Source organism: Anas acuta, chromosome 1 (assembly GCF_963932015.1).
Source record: "Anas acuta chromosome 1, bAnaAcu1.1, whole genome shotgun sequence".
NCBI lineage: Eukaryota > Metazoa > Chordata > Aves > Anseriformes > Anatidae > Anas > Anas acuta.
Window position 1 is genome coordinate 111157133 of NC_088979.1, and position 12902 is coordinate 111170034.

The 12902-nt window shown below is 37.4% G+C and overlaps 2 long non-coding RNA genes across 4 annotated transcripts in view; one reads left to right on the forward strand and one right to left on the reverse strand.

Annotated features, from left to right (window-relative positions):
• The window catches only part of LOC137861439 (uncharacterized), a 113741-nt gene that overhangs the window by 62598 nt on the left and 38241 nt on the right, over positions 1-12902 (forward strand). The gene's annotated exons all lie outside the window — the stretch shown is intronic.
• Positions 1-12902, reverse strand: part of LOC137861431 (uncharacterized) — a 166672-nt gene that overhangs the window by 24485 nt on the left and 129285 nt on the right. For all 3 annotated transcript variants that reach the window (XR_011099597.1, XR_011099598.1, XR_011099601.1), the window contains one exon: positions 6205-6276. This is a non-coding gene — a long non-coding RNA (uncharacterized lncRNA). The remainder of the gene's footprint in view (positions 1-6204; positions 6277-12902) is intronic.

Sequence of the window (12902 nt, forward strand, 5' to 3'; positions counted from 1 at the left end):
AATCTAGGCAAATGTTAGTTACACAGAATTGTGTTAACAATGAAAATCACTGATCATAATCTATATTTTCATGTAGACTTTTATGCAGTCATTATCTTAATTGTATCAAAATAGCAAGTGTTTTTTCTATACTTGGGAGAGGGGAGGAGATCTCATTTAGCAATCAGGACTTGTCACATCAGTTGAGACAACAGAATCCTAAATGAGATATATTTTAAAACATTCTCATGGATCAATTTATAAATTAATTTAATTCAGCAGCTGCCTTTCCTAAAACACTGTCAAATGACTTCATTGTTTAAGTAACTACTGACTCAGTAACTAGTGCCTTACCAAACAGCACATGCATGTCCATCCACTTCAGTGACATGCATGAACTAGGGCCTCCATGGCTTACCATGGATTCTCTTGTTGCACTGTCCTAAAGGCTTCCATAAAAACAGACTGTTTGACTCCTTTTTAGAAATCTGACATCTAGAGCATGAGGTGAACAAGCTGTAAATAGAATGGGAATCGGTCTATTTCCGTATCTTAATCTTTATTAGAATAGAGTCATTATGTAGGCAGGGATGCTAATGCGTAAGTTTCACTTGCCCAACACTCTGTATCTGTCAGTGTGGACATGACATTGGTTTGGGGGTGGTAATCTTTAAAGACTTGGTAACATTCAGAGCAGTTGGCACGTTAATGTAACTTTACAGTTATATGATTATTAAAAACATTGAAAACAATCCAAACCGAACCCAAACAAGCTACATTAGAAGAGTATGCAATGAAAAGACCAATTTTAGGCACTTTGACTGTAAAATACTTTGGTCTTACTCACGTTTTATTCCTGTAGGTAACTTGTATCATTTGATTACAATATGGGCTGCTTGACGGGCTATTAATATGCATGTGTTTATAGAACTCCAGTGAGTATCAGTCATTATTGACACCATCTGTTTACTTCAGGGCTAACATTTTCAATCTGTTCTGGTTAAAAGTAAATGCAGAAGGAGCATTCAAGCGGCTCTTGTGGATACAAGAAATTTTACCTGCATATGAAGGTTTTCTTTTTGCACCTTTTCTTATACATTGTGAAAACATGCAAGGTTCCCATGCACTAAAAGGTAAAATATCTTCTTGAAAAAGAAATGAAACAGAAAGGTCTATTAATTTTTGGCACAGAGACAGCATGTTTGACTTCCTATAATCAAACATGTCACGCTTGCTAGAATAAAAATATATATTGTGATGTCCCACTAAGCAGACAGTTGTGTTTTCTTCATAAGAAATAAGAAATTAGATTTCATGGAAAATGAAACTTTAATACAAAATGTGATCTATATTTCCATAGCATGTTAATTATTAGCTGATAGATTTTATGAGGAAGTACACGTGCAAGTAGCTTATTTAAAGAAGGAAAGGAAAGAGTACAAGGAATTAGCCAATTATGATACATGATTATACTCAGCTTAATGTTGCGTGCTACTGACCGTTCTATGATACATGAGCAATAATTACCTGAACTGCTTTGAATCATTTACCAACTGTCTATAATTTATAGCTTGAGCTTTATGAAACTTATAAAGTTAGAAAAAATTAGTCTGAAATTGGAAGCACGGAAGAGTTTTCAGTGGTTCCTTAGTTAGAATCACTGACTATCCTGGTCAGGAAGGGATCACAAGGATCATCAAGTTCAACTCCTGGCTTCATACAGGACCACCCCAAAATCAAACCCTGTATCTGAGCACATTGTTCAAATGCTTCCTGAACTCCATCAGGCTCAATGAAATAATCACTGCCCTGGGGAGCTTGTCCCACTGCCCGACCACCCTCTGGGTGCAGAGCCTTTCCCTAAGCCTGACCCTCCCCTGACCCAGCCCCATGCCATTCCCTCAGGTCCTGTCGCTGTCCCCAGGGAGCAGAGCTCAGCTCCTGCTCCTCTCATGAGGGAGCCGCAGGCCGCCATGAGGCCTCCCCTCAGCCGCCTCTGCTATGGGCTGAACAAACCAAGGGACTTAGCTGCTCCTCATACATCTTGCCCTCTATGCACTTCACCATCCTTGTAGCCCTCCTTTAGACACTCTCTGATAGTTTTATATCTTTCTTATACTGTAGCTCCCCAAACTGCATGCAGTGCTCAAGGTGAGGCTGTAGCAGCACAGAGCAGAGTGGGACAGTCCTTTTCCTCACCAGCTGGCAGCGCTGTGCCTGATGCACCTGAGGTTAGGGCTGGCCCTCCTGGCTGCCAGGGCACACTGCTGGCTCATATTCAACTTGCTGCCAACCAGAACCCTCAAATCCCTTTTTGTGGGGCTGTTCTCCAGCCTCTCGTCCCCCAGTCTGTACATATAGCAATGGTTGCCCCAGCACTTGCTGTTGTTAAACTTCAAACGGTGCTTTTCCAGCCCTCTAATCTGTCAAGATTTCTCTGTAAAGTCTCTCCTGCCTTGAGAGAGTCAACGGCTCCTCCCAAGTTAGTGTTAACTGCAAACATAGTATGCCTTCAAGTCCTACATCCATACATTTATGAAAACATTAAAGAAAACTAGACTTAAAATGGAGCCCCAGGGAACTGCACTGACTGGCCGCCAGCCTGATGTAATTCCATTTACTATAATCCTTGACTCATCAGCCAATTGTTCACCCATCACATTATACATTTATCTAGCTGTATGACAGACATTTTGTCCAGAAGGATACTGTGAGAAACAGTATGGAAAGCCTTGCTGAAAAACAAAAATATTACATCTACTGGCTTGCATTGGTCAACTCTGTGGGTAACCTTGTCATAAAAGGAAATTAATTTCGTTAAAAAGGAATTCCCCTTGTAAATTTATGTTGGCTGTGACCAATGACTGCGTTGTATTTCAGGTGTTTTTTAATAACAAACAGAATAATCTTCTCCATAATTTTACCACACAATGAAGTGAGACTGACACGCCTTTAATTGCCAGGGTCTTCTTTCTTGCCCTTCTTCAAAACTGAGACATTTGCCAGTTTCTAGTTGACTGAGACCTATCCAGATTCCCAAGACCATTGAAAAATAATTACAAGACGTGTATCAGCCAGCTCTCCGAGTACCCTGGATTGAATCTGATCAGGCCCAATAGACTTACATGCATCCAGCTGGAGCAGCAAATCCTGGACAAGTTCAGGGTTGTCTGGCTGTTCATCATTACCTCAGTCATGGTCCTCCAACTCAGGGATTTGGGGTTCTAGGGCCCATTATCAGAGTTAAAGGTAGAGGTGAAGAAGGCATTAAATGTCACAGCTTTGTCTACATCCCTGTTACATTATGTAAAGAAGAATAAATAAACATGAGCATGTGTTTGCCAAAATGAGATTGAGTTCTTCATTTCCTCTGCATTCCTGAATTTTGTTTTGTTTTTTCACATAATTCCAAATGGCAGAAATTCCATTTGTAAGCTGACAAATAGTTAATGAATGCACATGCTTTATTTCCTGTTTTCTTTATAATGGTGTCACTGAAATGTCTCAGAAAAAGGACTGTAAGTTGCAGAGTGCTGGATGATAAACATACCCTGTTCAGATGGGTCAGGAGGATGATCTGTCTTTTAAATTGCAGTGTAGAATAAAGACATGCAGGATTGAATAAGCATTGAAAGCATTTTGGACATGGTAGCACACAGCTTTATACAAGATAATTTTCTTGATAACAAAGTACATATGATTTTGGACACCAGAGTTCAGCTCTCAGCTTGATCAATCACTTAATCAATCTGCTGTGCACACCAAAATGACTTGATGACACTCCGACCAGCAGGTTTCAGAGAGCTGCTAAGTATTCAGTGTTCACTAAGCACTCTAGAAAACAGTTTTCAAAGGAGAATTATTTGTTGAGCAAGCTTATCGTTAACATTAATCCTTTTTTTTTTTATTTTTTTTTTTTTTAAATCTTCCTTAGGTCACATTATTTTTGCTTATATTTTCCTAACAGGCTGTGCTATTAATTAGCTCCTTCAGCAGACAGCCATCCATTTTCACCCTTTTTTCCACTCCTTTCTCATTTACCAGATATTTCTTAAAATGTCTATTGTACTCTACAGTACTGCAGATGTGGCTTTGTTAACATTAAATGTTTGGTATTCCTAAGTGGATTTCTCTTTTCTTTTGGATGTTTGACTAGACAAAAGCCATTTACAATAAAAAGAGGTAACCTTTTTATTGCTACTTCCTGTATAATTAGCATGCTATGCTATTGTTTTTCACATAACCTTAAATGATAGTTCTAAATTTTACTTCCATACACTTTCACTCATTTTTATTAACATCATTTGCTATGTTGTATCTATTTTCTGGCTTTGTAGCCCTCTTGCTGCAAATGAAACTCCCACTCTGCCTAGTCAAAACCAGAAGGCAGAGCTTCTGTTCTTCAGCACAGATAATAGCCCAACATACAGCAAAATTAATGTTTTTTAATTTATTTTTTAAACTGCTGAAAAATATCTGAAGAATTATTTGGGAGCATTGGATTGAAATGCCTTCATTTAACACTCTGTTTAGAACATCCTGAAAGCACCAAAACCATAGTACCTCTGCAAATATAATCTGTGAAGTGTCAAGACAATAGTGTTTGTAAAGGCAATACCATTATTCTCATTGTTTCTGATGTGTAAGGTTATTTAATGACATGCTACCATTCACAATAATGTTCTGAAACAAAACGAATTAACCTACTTAGCATGGATCAGAAAAGAGTCTCAAAAATGTAGACACCAAAACTGGAGTCCATTTTGCCTTGGTTTCTGTATACTTTCTCAAAAGCTGTAAGGATAAATAGAAAAAGCACTATCTGGAAAATGTTGCATGTCATCAAAACCAGTGTCAATTTAATATTATTAAATATTTAAAAACATAATACTCACTGAAAGAACAATAGAAATGAAGTGTCTATAGTACTTTAAAATATTTCCTTACGCTTTTGAAAACAAAATAATTTTAAGAACTATCAGAGCCAAAAGTTGTAATGTTACCTCAAAAAAAATAGATGGTTTTCAAGATTCATTTAATATATTGCACTGGTGTTTGGCAATTATGGTAAATATGGTCAGAAGCATATGAAACAGAAAGTAATATAAATGGAAAAAAGCTGGAAATATTGCAAGTGGAGGTAAGCCAATTTTTTCAGCTACAAGAATAAAAGAAAGTTACTTATCTTCCTTTCTACAAAGCATTTGGAAAAAAACATAATTTACAGAAGTCTAAATAAATTTGGAGTCACCAAAAATAATGTTGTGAACAAAGAGGTGAAATGCTTACTTTCCTACTACAAATTCCATCCCTCATACAGGATATACTTTTTGTTGAGTCATTTATGTTTCCTTGGGTTAGTCAATTGTTTTATTTGATGCAAATGGAAGTTACATTTGTTTACATTGCAGAAGTAATATCTATCTATATCTGTACCTTTTATGCCACTTTGGTTATTTCATCTCTTTTATCTTTATTTCCTTCCACCATTTGGCTCTAGAACTGTTTTTTGCCATCTTCGAAAGTTTTGCAGCCATTGTGAATAGAACCAGTAGAGAAGGGAGCAGCACAGAAAAAATGAGTGATGACTGCTGTGTGCAGGGAGTACTTCAACCTCGTCACATAGAATACCTCAGATTATTGCCATTTACAGTCTCTAGGAGTGCCCCTTGTTGGAGCTCAATTCAGTTTACTGGGGATGTACACTACTGAAAAAAGTGGGGAATTTCCCTCTCTCTCTTCTCCTTCCCTTCCATGCAGACATGAAAATTTGCTGGTATCAGCAAAACTTTTTCATTTGACCATTTAAAGTAATGCAGCTCTTCTTCAATTAAAGGAAGTAGAGTGCGCTCACAGGACCTGTTACACCTGCTGTAATGTCAACCAGATGCAGGGAAATGGTGCTAGGCTGAAAGAAAGCTTATGGTGCCTTGTCAGCAAACACATGTGTGGCTGGGGGATGATGTGTGTCCATGACCTCAGCTAAATAGAATTGGGCAAGAAGCCTGCACTGATTCTTAAAACTGGTCAGCAGCTCAATCTAGGGCACCTCCATTTTTGCAGGATAGCCTGTTAGAAGCAGGTGTAAGAGTAAAGCTTTGATTCACTTTATATATCTCTACTGTCTCCTATTAAAGGTGTCTGGCCTCTGCTTGACATACTGACACAAATCAAATACGTGAACTAGGTATGAATAACCTATCTAGAACAGGATATGCCACTTACCTAATTAAAGTTAAGAACAGGTTGCCTTAAAAAGAGCATCTTCCAGAGGCTAAGAGTTGTCAAACACAGCACCTGCAGTAAATGAAAAGAGATGTCATGTTTTCCTGTTGATAGAGGTCTCAGTTTATCTCTTCTTCCTACAGTTTTAGTACTGTTCTTTCTTTGTGCTAGGGCATTTTGTGTCACCAAGACAAAATTTGGCATCTTCCTCCAAACAACTGTTCAAACTGGATGCCATTCTAACCTTCCAAACATTGTAAAAGATATTAGATGGTTTGTAATATTCAGATCCCTTTGGCATGAAGCCCAAAGATATGTAAGCAGGTTATCTCCTTACATACCAATCCATCTTGGAAAGCTGTTTAAGTTATTGTGGAATAGCGTATTTTTGTAGAATAGATACATACCTTATTTAATTGAGCAGGGCTGTAAGTACATTCAGACAGGCTGGTTTCCCTGCAGATGCCTGTACTGTGTACAATATCGTACTCTGTGGACATGCAAATTTTTTTTCACAGCTGCTCAAACATTGCCTTGAAACACCAAAATGATCTGGGCAATTAAGTTATAAGGAAAAATAACTTACATTCATGAAAGATCTGTATCCACTGATATATTGAATTCTCATGGCATGTTAAATGTGATGAGAATGCAAGGCTGAAAATCCAAGTTTTTAAACGAAAACTTTTTAAATATTGATTTTTTTTTGTTACAATGATTATCCTGACTCACAATTGGGTGAATGAAATAAATCTTTTCTGAGAGCAAGAACGGCAAAATTTGTGACCTTAAGAAAGCTCAGTTTCTGCATTACTTGTCTAAGTCACTTTTTAAAACATAATCATCAATAAACTAATTCTATAGCACAGTAGGAATCTATGACCTGTAATTCAGACAAGCTACATCTGTACAACAGTGTAAGGTCTAAGTGATGTGACTAAACCTGACAGAGAACCTTATAATACAATACTGTTTGTTATTTGCAAGTACTCTAGGTGTTTTTCAAGTAATGAAAAATTACTGAGAAGTTTCAGAAACACAGAGCCCTGCAGTAGCCATTAAACGTACCTTATTAGAAGACCTAACACAGGCTGACCATGGGTTCCACAAGAAATGTGCACCAAACAAGAAAAGAAACCAACTCTCAACCCAAATTTGAGACGGATACACTCTGCTTTCTCTATCTTCTCCTTTCCATGGTAGTAGAATAATATAGTTGTTCTGTCAGTACTTGTGAAGAACAGAACTATGCAATGAAGTAGGTAGTCTAGAATATTAAAGAAATCTCCAAATATATAGAAGTAAATCCAATTATCAGTTTGTGGATGTGTTCACATCATCAAAACCATCCTTGTACTTATCCCAACTGAGAAGCCAGGTACCAAACAGACCTGAGGACTGTTAACACCAGTTACCATCTTCTCCTGATACAATGCCCTGTTGATTGAGGAGCCTCAGAATCAAAAAGGTGTGTTGAGGTCATTTTGTTCTTTACACACAGTGAGAGAGGGAGGAGAAAAAAAAAAAAAAAAAGAAAAAAAAAAAGAAAGGGGAGAGGTGTAGAGATAAAGAGTTTCTACTGATGGTGGTCTTCCTGTTGTAGTCTGAAACAGAGCTTGTGCCTGCCTTCATTGTCCAGGTAGTAAGCAGTAGAGTCCTCACTGGCCTGAGCTGAAGCTCAATGAAACGGAGAGCTGAAACTCAGCAGACTCTCAGTATTTCATAAAGATCTCACTACAGTGACATATGATCGTTAAGTTCCCCTGAAGTTTTCCACTGGAAATTAAAACAGGGACTAAATAGAGCTATTGCACATTAGATTACTGAACTACAATTGCCATACTAATAAACTTGCTCAGCCACTATACATTAATTTGTATATATTAGAAACACTATATAGTAGTTAAGTCCATGTTAAAGTTATGGTTGTTTATACGCTCACCACATTTTCCTCCCTGGAAACTGGTGGTCAGCAATTGGCAACCTATTTATGATATCCACTATGCTAACTGTAATTTCTCTCCAAGGAGTGATACCACAACCCAGTGATACTGGCTAGCATAACTGCAAGGTTTTATGTTCTCCAGTATAACCTTGCTGCATATAAGATAGTTTACCACTTTTTACATTTTAGCAGTTTCCCTTTTGTTCTTAAATTTCAAAGGTGAAAATTTTACATAGCCAGTGAATTCCCCATCTTTCTCCTACTCCATACAATGTAGACTACAGTGTGGTACAGACACGTGTCTATTGATTTAACTTTGCACAATAACTATCACATCATAACAGTTCAACTGAAACTAATGGAACTAATTAAGCAACAGGGACCTCCAAGCCAGAGAATCAGAGATTTGCAGTTGTAAAGGATCTATCGGTCCATCTGTTTTATCTTCCTGTCAAAGCAAGACTTTTCCATGCAATACATCTTCTTTTGTTCAGTGTGCTTCAAATTGCACTAAAAGATCGGGGCTTTCACATCTTCCCCCAGGAGACTGCCGCACAGCATAATAAATCTTATTGTCACGGATCTTTTCCTGCATTCAGCAATATTATACTTCTATAAATGTGTGCCATTTTTCTATTTACAGCTTCTTTTTCAGTCTGGAGGAAGCCCTCCTCTTCACCTCCGAGGTTTAAATTTTAGCAGACAGCCTTGCCTTGTCACACTTCTCCCATGCAGTCAAGCAGCAATTTTTTTTCTTAGGCCTCTACAAAATGCTCTTTCAGTCCAAAATTAGACAGATTTGTATGTAAGAGGTAATTAGCCCAGCTACTACAGACATGCTTTAAGGGATGTTAAATGAACCCTTGCAGAGCTTCCATCGGGAGGATGTGTGGCTGCCTCTACGCCTCTTCCCACCAGTCTCCACCAAGAATCTTGTCCAGTGCTTCTCCTCACACACCAACCAGAATCCCACTACTACAAAAATCTAAAAATTAAAAAAAATGTCACCCTATGCCTTTCCTAACAGAAAAGGTGGGAAGAGTGATGAGCTTGTGGAAAGCAGACACAGGAGTTGCTAGGAATGCAGAAGCCCCTGGAAGGAGGAAGGCACAGCTTTCTGCTTCCAACGAGACCAACAGCAAGAATGGAGCTGGAGGCTTCAAGCCACAAAATTTCTGCCTGGAAGCTTGTGAATTTGCTTCAGTTTGAAATACAGTTTTCAATTTCTAGACAGAGATGATTGGCACTGACTTCCATCTTAGGCATAGAAGTTGCGTGTATTTCTGATTACTGTACTCCAGAGTGAGTGCAGCTGTGATGAGCAGTATGAAATAAGGAAAGTGACAACACCTAGGTAGAAAAGAAGTTACTGGCTTTTGGGATTTAGTAATAGCAAAAGAAAGGACATTGCAGATTTAAGTCAGTCCCTTAACCATAATTTATTACCTTTATTACCTTTATAAATTGCGGTATTTTTCAGAGAAAGACTGACTTTTGAAGAAAAATGGTATGAGAAACATTTACATTATCCCTGATTCTATGGCTTATTTCTGATCTCAGGATTTTTATAATATGGTAACCCAGACATTAACTTCTGACAAGGACATCTTGAATGATTGTGTCAGAAAACATTGACTGCTTCTCTGCGAGATATGACCAAAATGTTTTATAGAGTTTCCACCACCCACTTATGAAAACAGAATCACTCTGGTTATCAGGGTTGAAAGAGACCATTCTCTTAGGGGGATTTTATTATGTTGTTGGTGCTTTCTATTATAATTCATAACTTCAGTGCCAAAAAACTTGAAGTATCTGTCCTGATGATTGATAGGAGACCTCAAACTACATCTTTTGACTCTCAATAACATATTTTCCTCTATGTTTTGCTGTATTTACTATGCTCTACCTCTACAAAACATGGGTTTTGCTAAAGTACACTGCCCAGCCTGCTTTACCTTTGAAAATGAATTGTTCCATTTGGATTGCTTTAAATCAACATTTGAGTGATTTTAAGATTCATCGGGGGGGGGGGGAAAAGGGGGAGGGGGAAGGGGGAGTAGTGTCCTCTTTTGATATACTTGAAATGAGTACTAACAAAGTAATTAGGGATAGCCTGATAAAAATGTATTCAATACTTACTCCAGAAGTACCACCATTTCTGGTAGATAATAAGATTATTTTCCCTGGTTCATCCTACATATTTCTGCTGCTTTTGTTTTTGCTACTGCAGCTAGAGAAACCTAACAGATGCAGGAGAAACAGGAATTTGTGCTTAACACTTTTACTACCACTACTTAACCTTGTTATAAATCTTTTAATAACCACCTACTGCTCTGTTGTTATCATGCCCTTCTGAGCTTAGCTGGCTAAACCAACCTTCTGCTTTAAAACTTCCTGGTAAAAGAAACATCTTCCTTGTGAAGTCCTTCCTAAGGCTCAACAGCAACTAGCCCAGGGACTGCACCCCGACACCCTGCTATCTCAAATCATGGCTGCTCCTGCTTTGATTTCACCTCACAAACACACACATCCACTGTAACTTGGAAAAGGCAAACAATTCAGTGTAAGAATAAACAGATCTGGTGTTTAAGACTTAAAGTGAAAAATAAAAGCAAGACAAATCCTTTACTGCTTCAAGACATTGTAGGAAATACAAAGGAGTCATTCCATGAGTGATGTGGCAGTCTCACAGGTAGATTATTCTACGTCTCCTGAAAGTTATTTGTTTCCCACATGCTTGTGAGGGTCTCTGCTGACATTATTTAATTTAAAAAAAAAAAAAAGTGTTTCCAGATCAATGAACTGAATACATTTTGGAACTAAATTGCTGTGAAAGCAAATACAGGAATCCACACATTTAGCTGGGGAAAAAAACAAACAAACAAATAAACAACAGAACACCACTACATAAAAAATAATGATAAGTTGCAGTATGCAGAGAATAGCAGGGGAGGAAGAATCAGTCATGATCTTTGAAGTGTTAAGGTTGAGGATACTGAATTATTCCATTTATTTTGAGCTTACTCCTGGTCCTGTGTCCTGCAGGTCTCAGAGATGATGAGGCTAAAATGCTGAAAGGAGTTTCACTAGAAAAAAATTGTTGAATTTATGCAGGTGAATTTTCTTAGCACATGGCCTCTTTTTACTTCACCTTAGTTGAAAAAGTATCTGCAACATTAAGCTTGAAAGAGAGCTCAGAAAGGTCCGACACTGTTGTTCAGAATGGCATGAATTGTGTGGTCAGTGATGGCAAAGAAAGCTATTTTTTGCTTCATTTTTGTTTGATTGTTTTTGTTTTGTTTTTCCTAAACTTTACTTCTCCAACTGTCATTTTCACTTTAAATATTTTTCTCCTTCAGGGAGGTCTTTCATGATTCTTTCTTCTTTCCTATCTCATGCCAGTCACTCAAAGAGAAAAAGAACGTAGCCTCAATTTAGCTAGCACATTTTTATCAAGAAGCTTTTCTATAAAGCAAAGAAGATACAAAGTGAAATTGCTTAGTTTAGTATAGATTAGGGCCTTCTGGTACTTCACGTGTATATAGATGAATTATTAACCTTGGGGGAGAGGTAGCAGTGTGCTCACGCTAAATACTTTTCAGAGTGTCTGAGTTTTTTCCTAGTGCACATTGCCCATTGGGGAGCCATTACAATAATAATAATGAAGAGCTCACTAATTCCTATGACTTCTTGCTTTACTGTCATAACCTCTCCAGCATACATACAGTGCATACCATCCTCAGTAACCATAGCGATCATTCACTATAGAGGCTATGACTCTGCTGCACTGTAAAATGCTACTACTTCGTTATGCAATGTTAATCCCTTAACGGTATTGCTGTGCAAAGGTTCATCTAAATTTAAAATAAAAGCATCTGCACCTTTCAGGTAGAGTTTGTGTACTTTAGTCTTCCTGTAGGATTAATTTAAACAGAATTGTAGGTTTCTGTTTTGTTTTGTTTTTTATATTTTTTGGTATATATATGTGTGTATATAAATCACTTTCTTTGTGTGAAGATGGTTTTCCAAATTCTTCAAAAATGGATGCCGCTGGGCTGAAAATAATGATGTTTTTGGGTGACAGTGTAGAAGTATAACATGGATATGCCATTACAGTATGGGACCTATTTCTGAAGAAAGCTTTGTTAAAGAAACATCTAGTTTTAATACAAACAATATTTATAATTTACATTGCTTTGTTTAAAAACAAGTGATTTCATTTGACATACATTTATCAGGCTAATTTCAAAAATTATAAAACTTTTTTTTTTTTTTTTAACCTTACCTGTTACTCACTCTATTCTCTAAAAATTAAATAATTCAGGTAGTACTTGTTGGCCTTTAAGGATTTTTGAACCAGTTAAGTCCTAGAGACAGTGGTTTCTAATACAAGTAGGCAGCTTAAACAGTTAGAAGAACTGAACCAACTTTTTACAGCCACAGCTTCTTTGCAGAAAGACTTGCTTTACAGGTAGATTTTTTTCTGTGTCAGTTCATTCAAGTATTTCAATTCAGAGAGTAATTTAAAGTTGAGAAATGTCTGAGGAGTTGAGAAAGTGGGAAAACTCTTTTGCTATTACATGGCATGGCTGCCAATGAGGAGTGGGAGCTAGTAGTCCCATAATCCAGGACAAAGATAACTCAACTCACTAACTGAAAATAACACTTGCCTTTTTAAAAATAAGCATTGAGCTTTTTTCTTTACCCTGAAATATGATGCCTGCAAAAAGGTTAGACTCTTGTTAAATTGTAA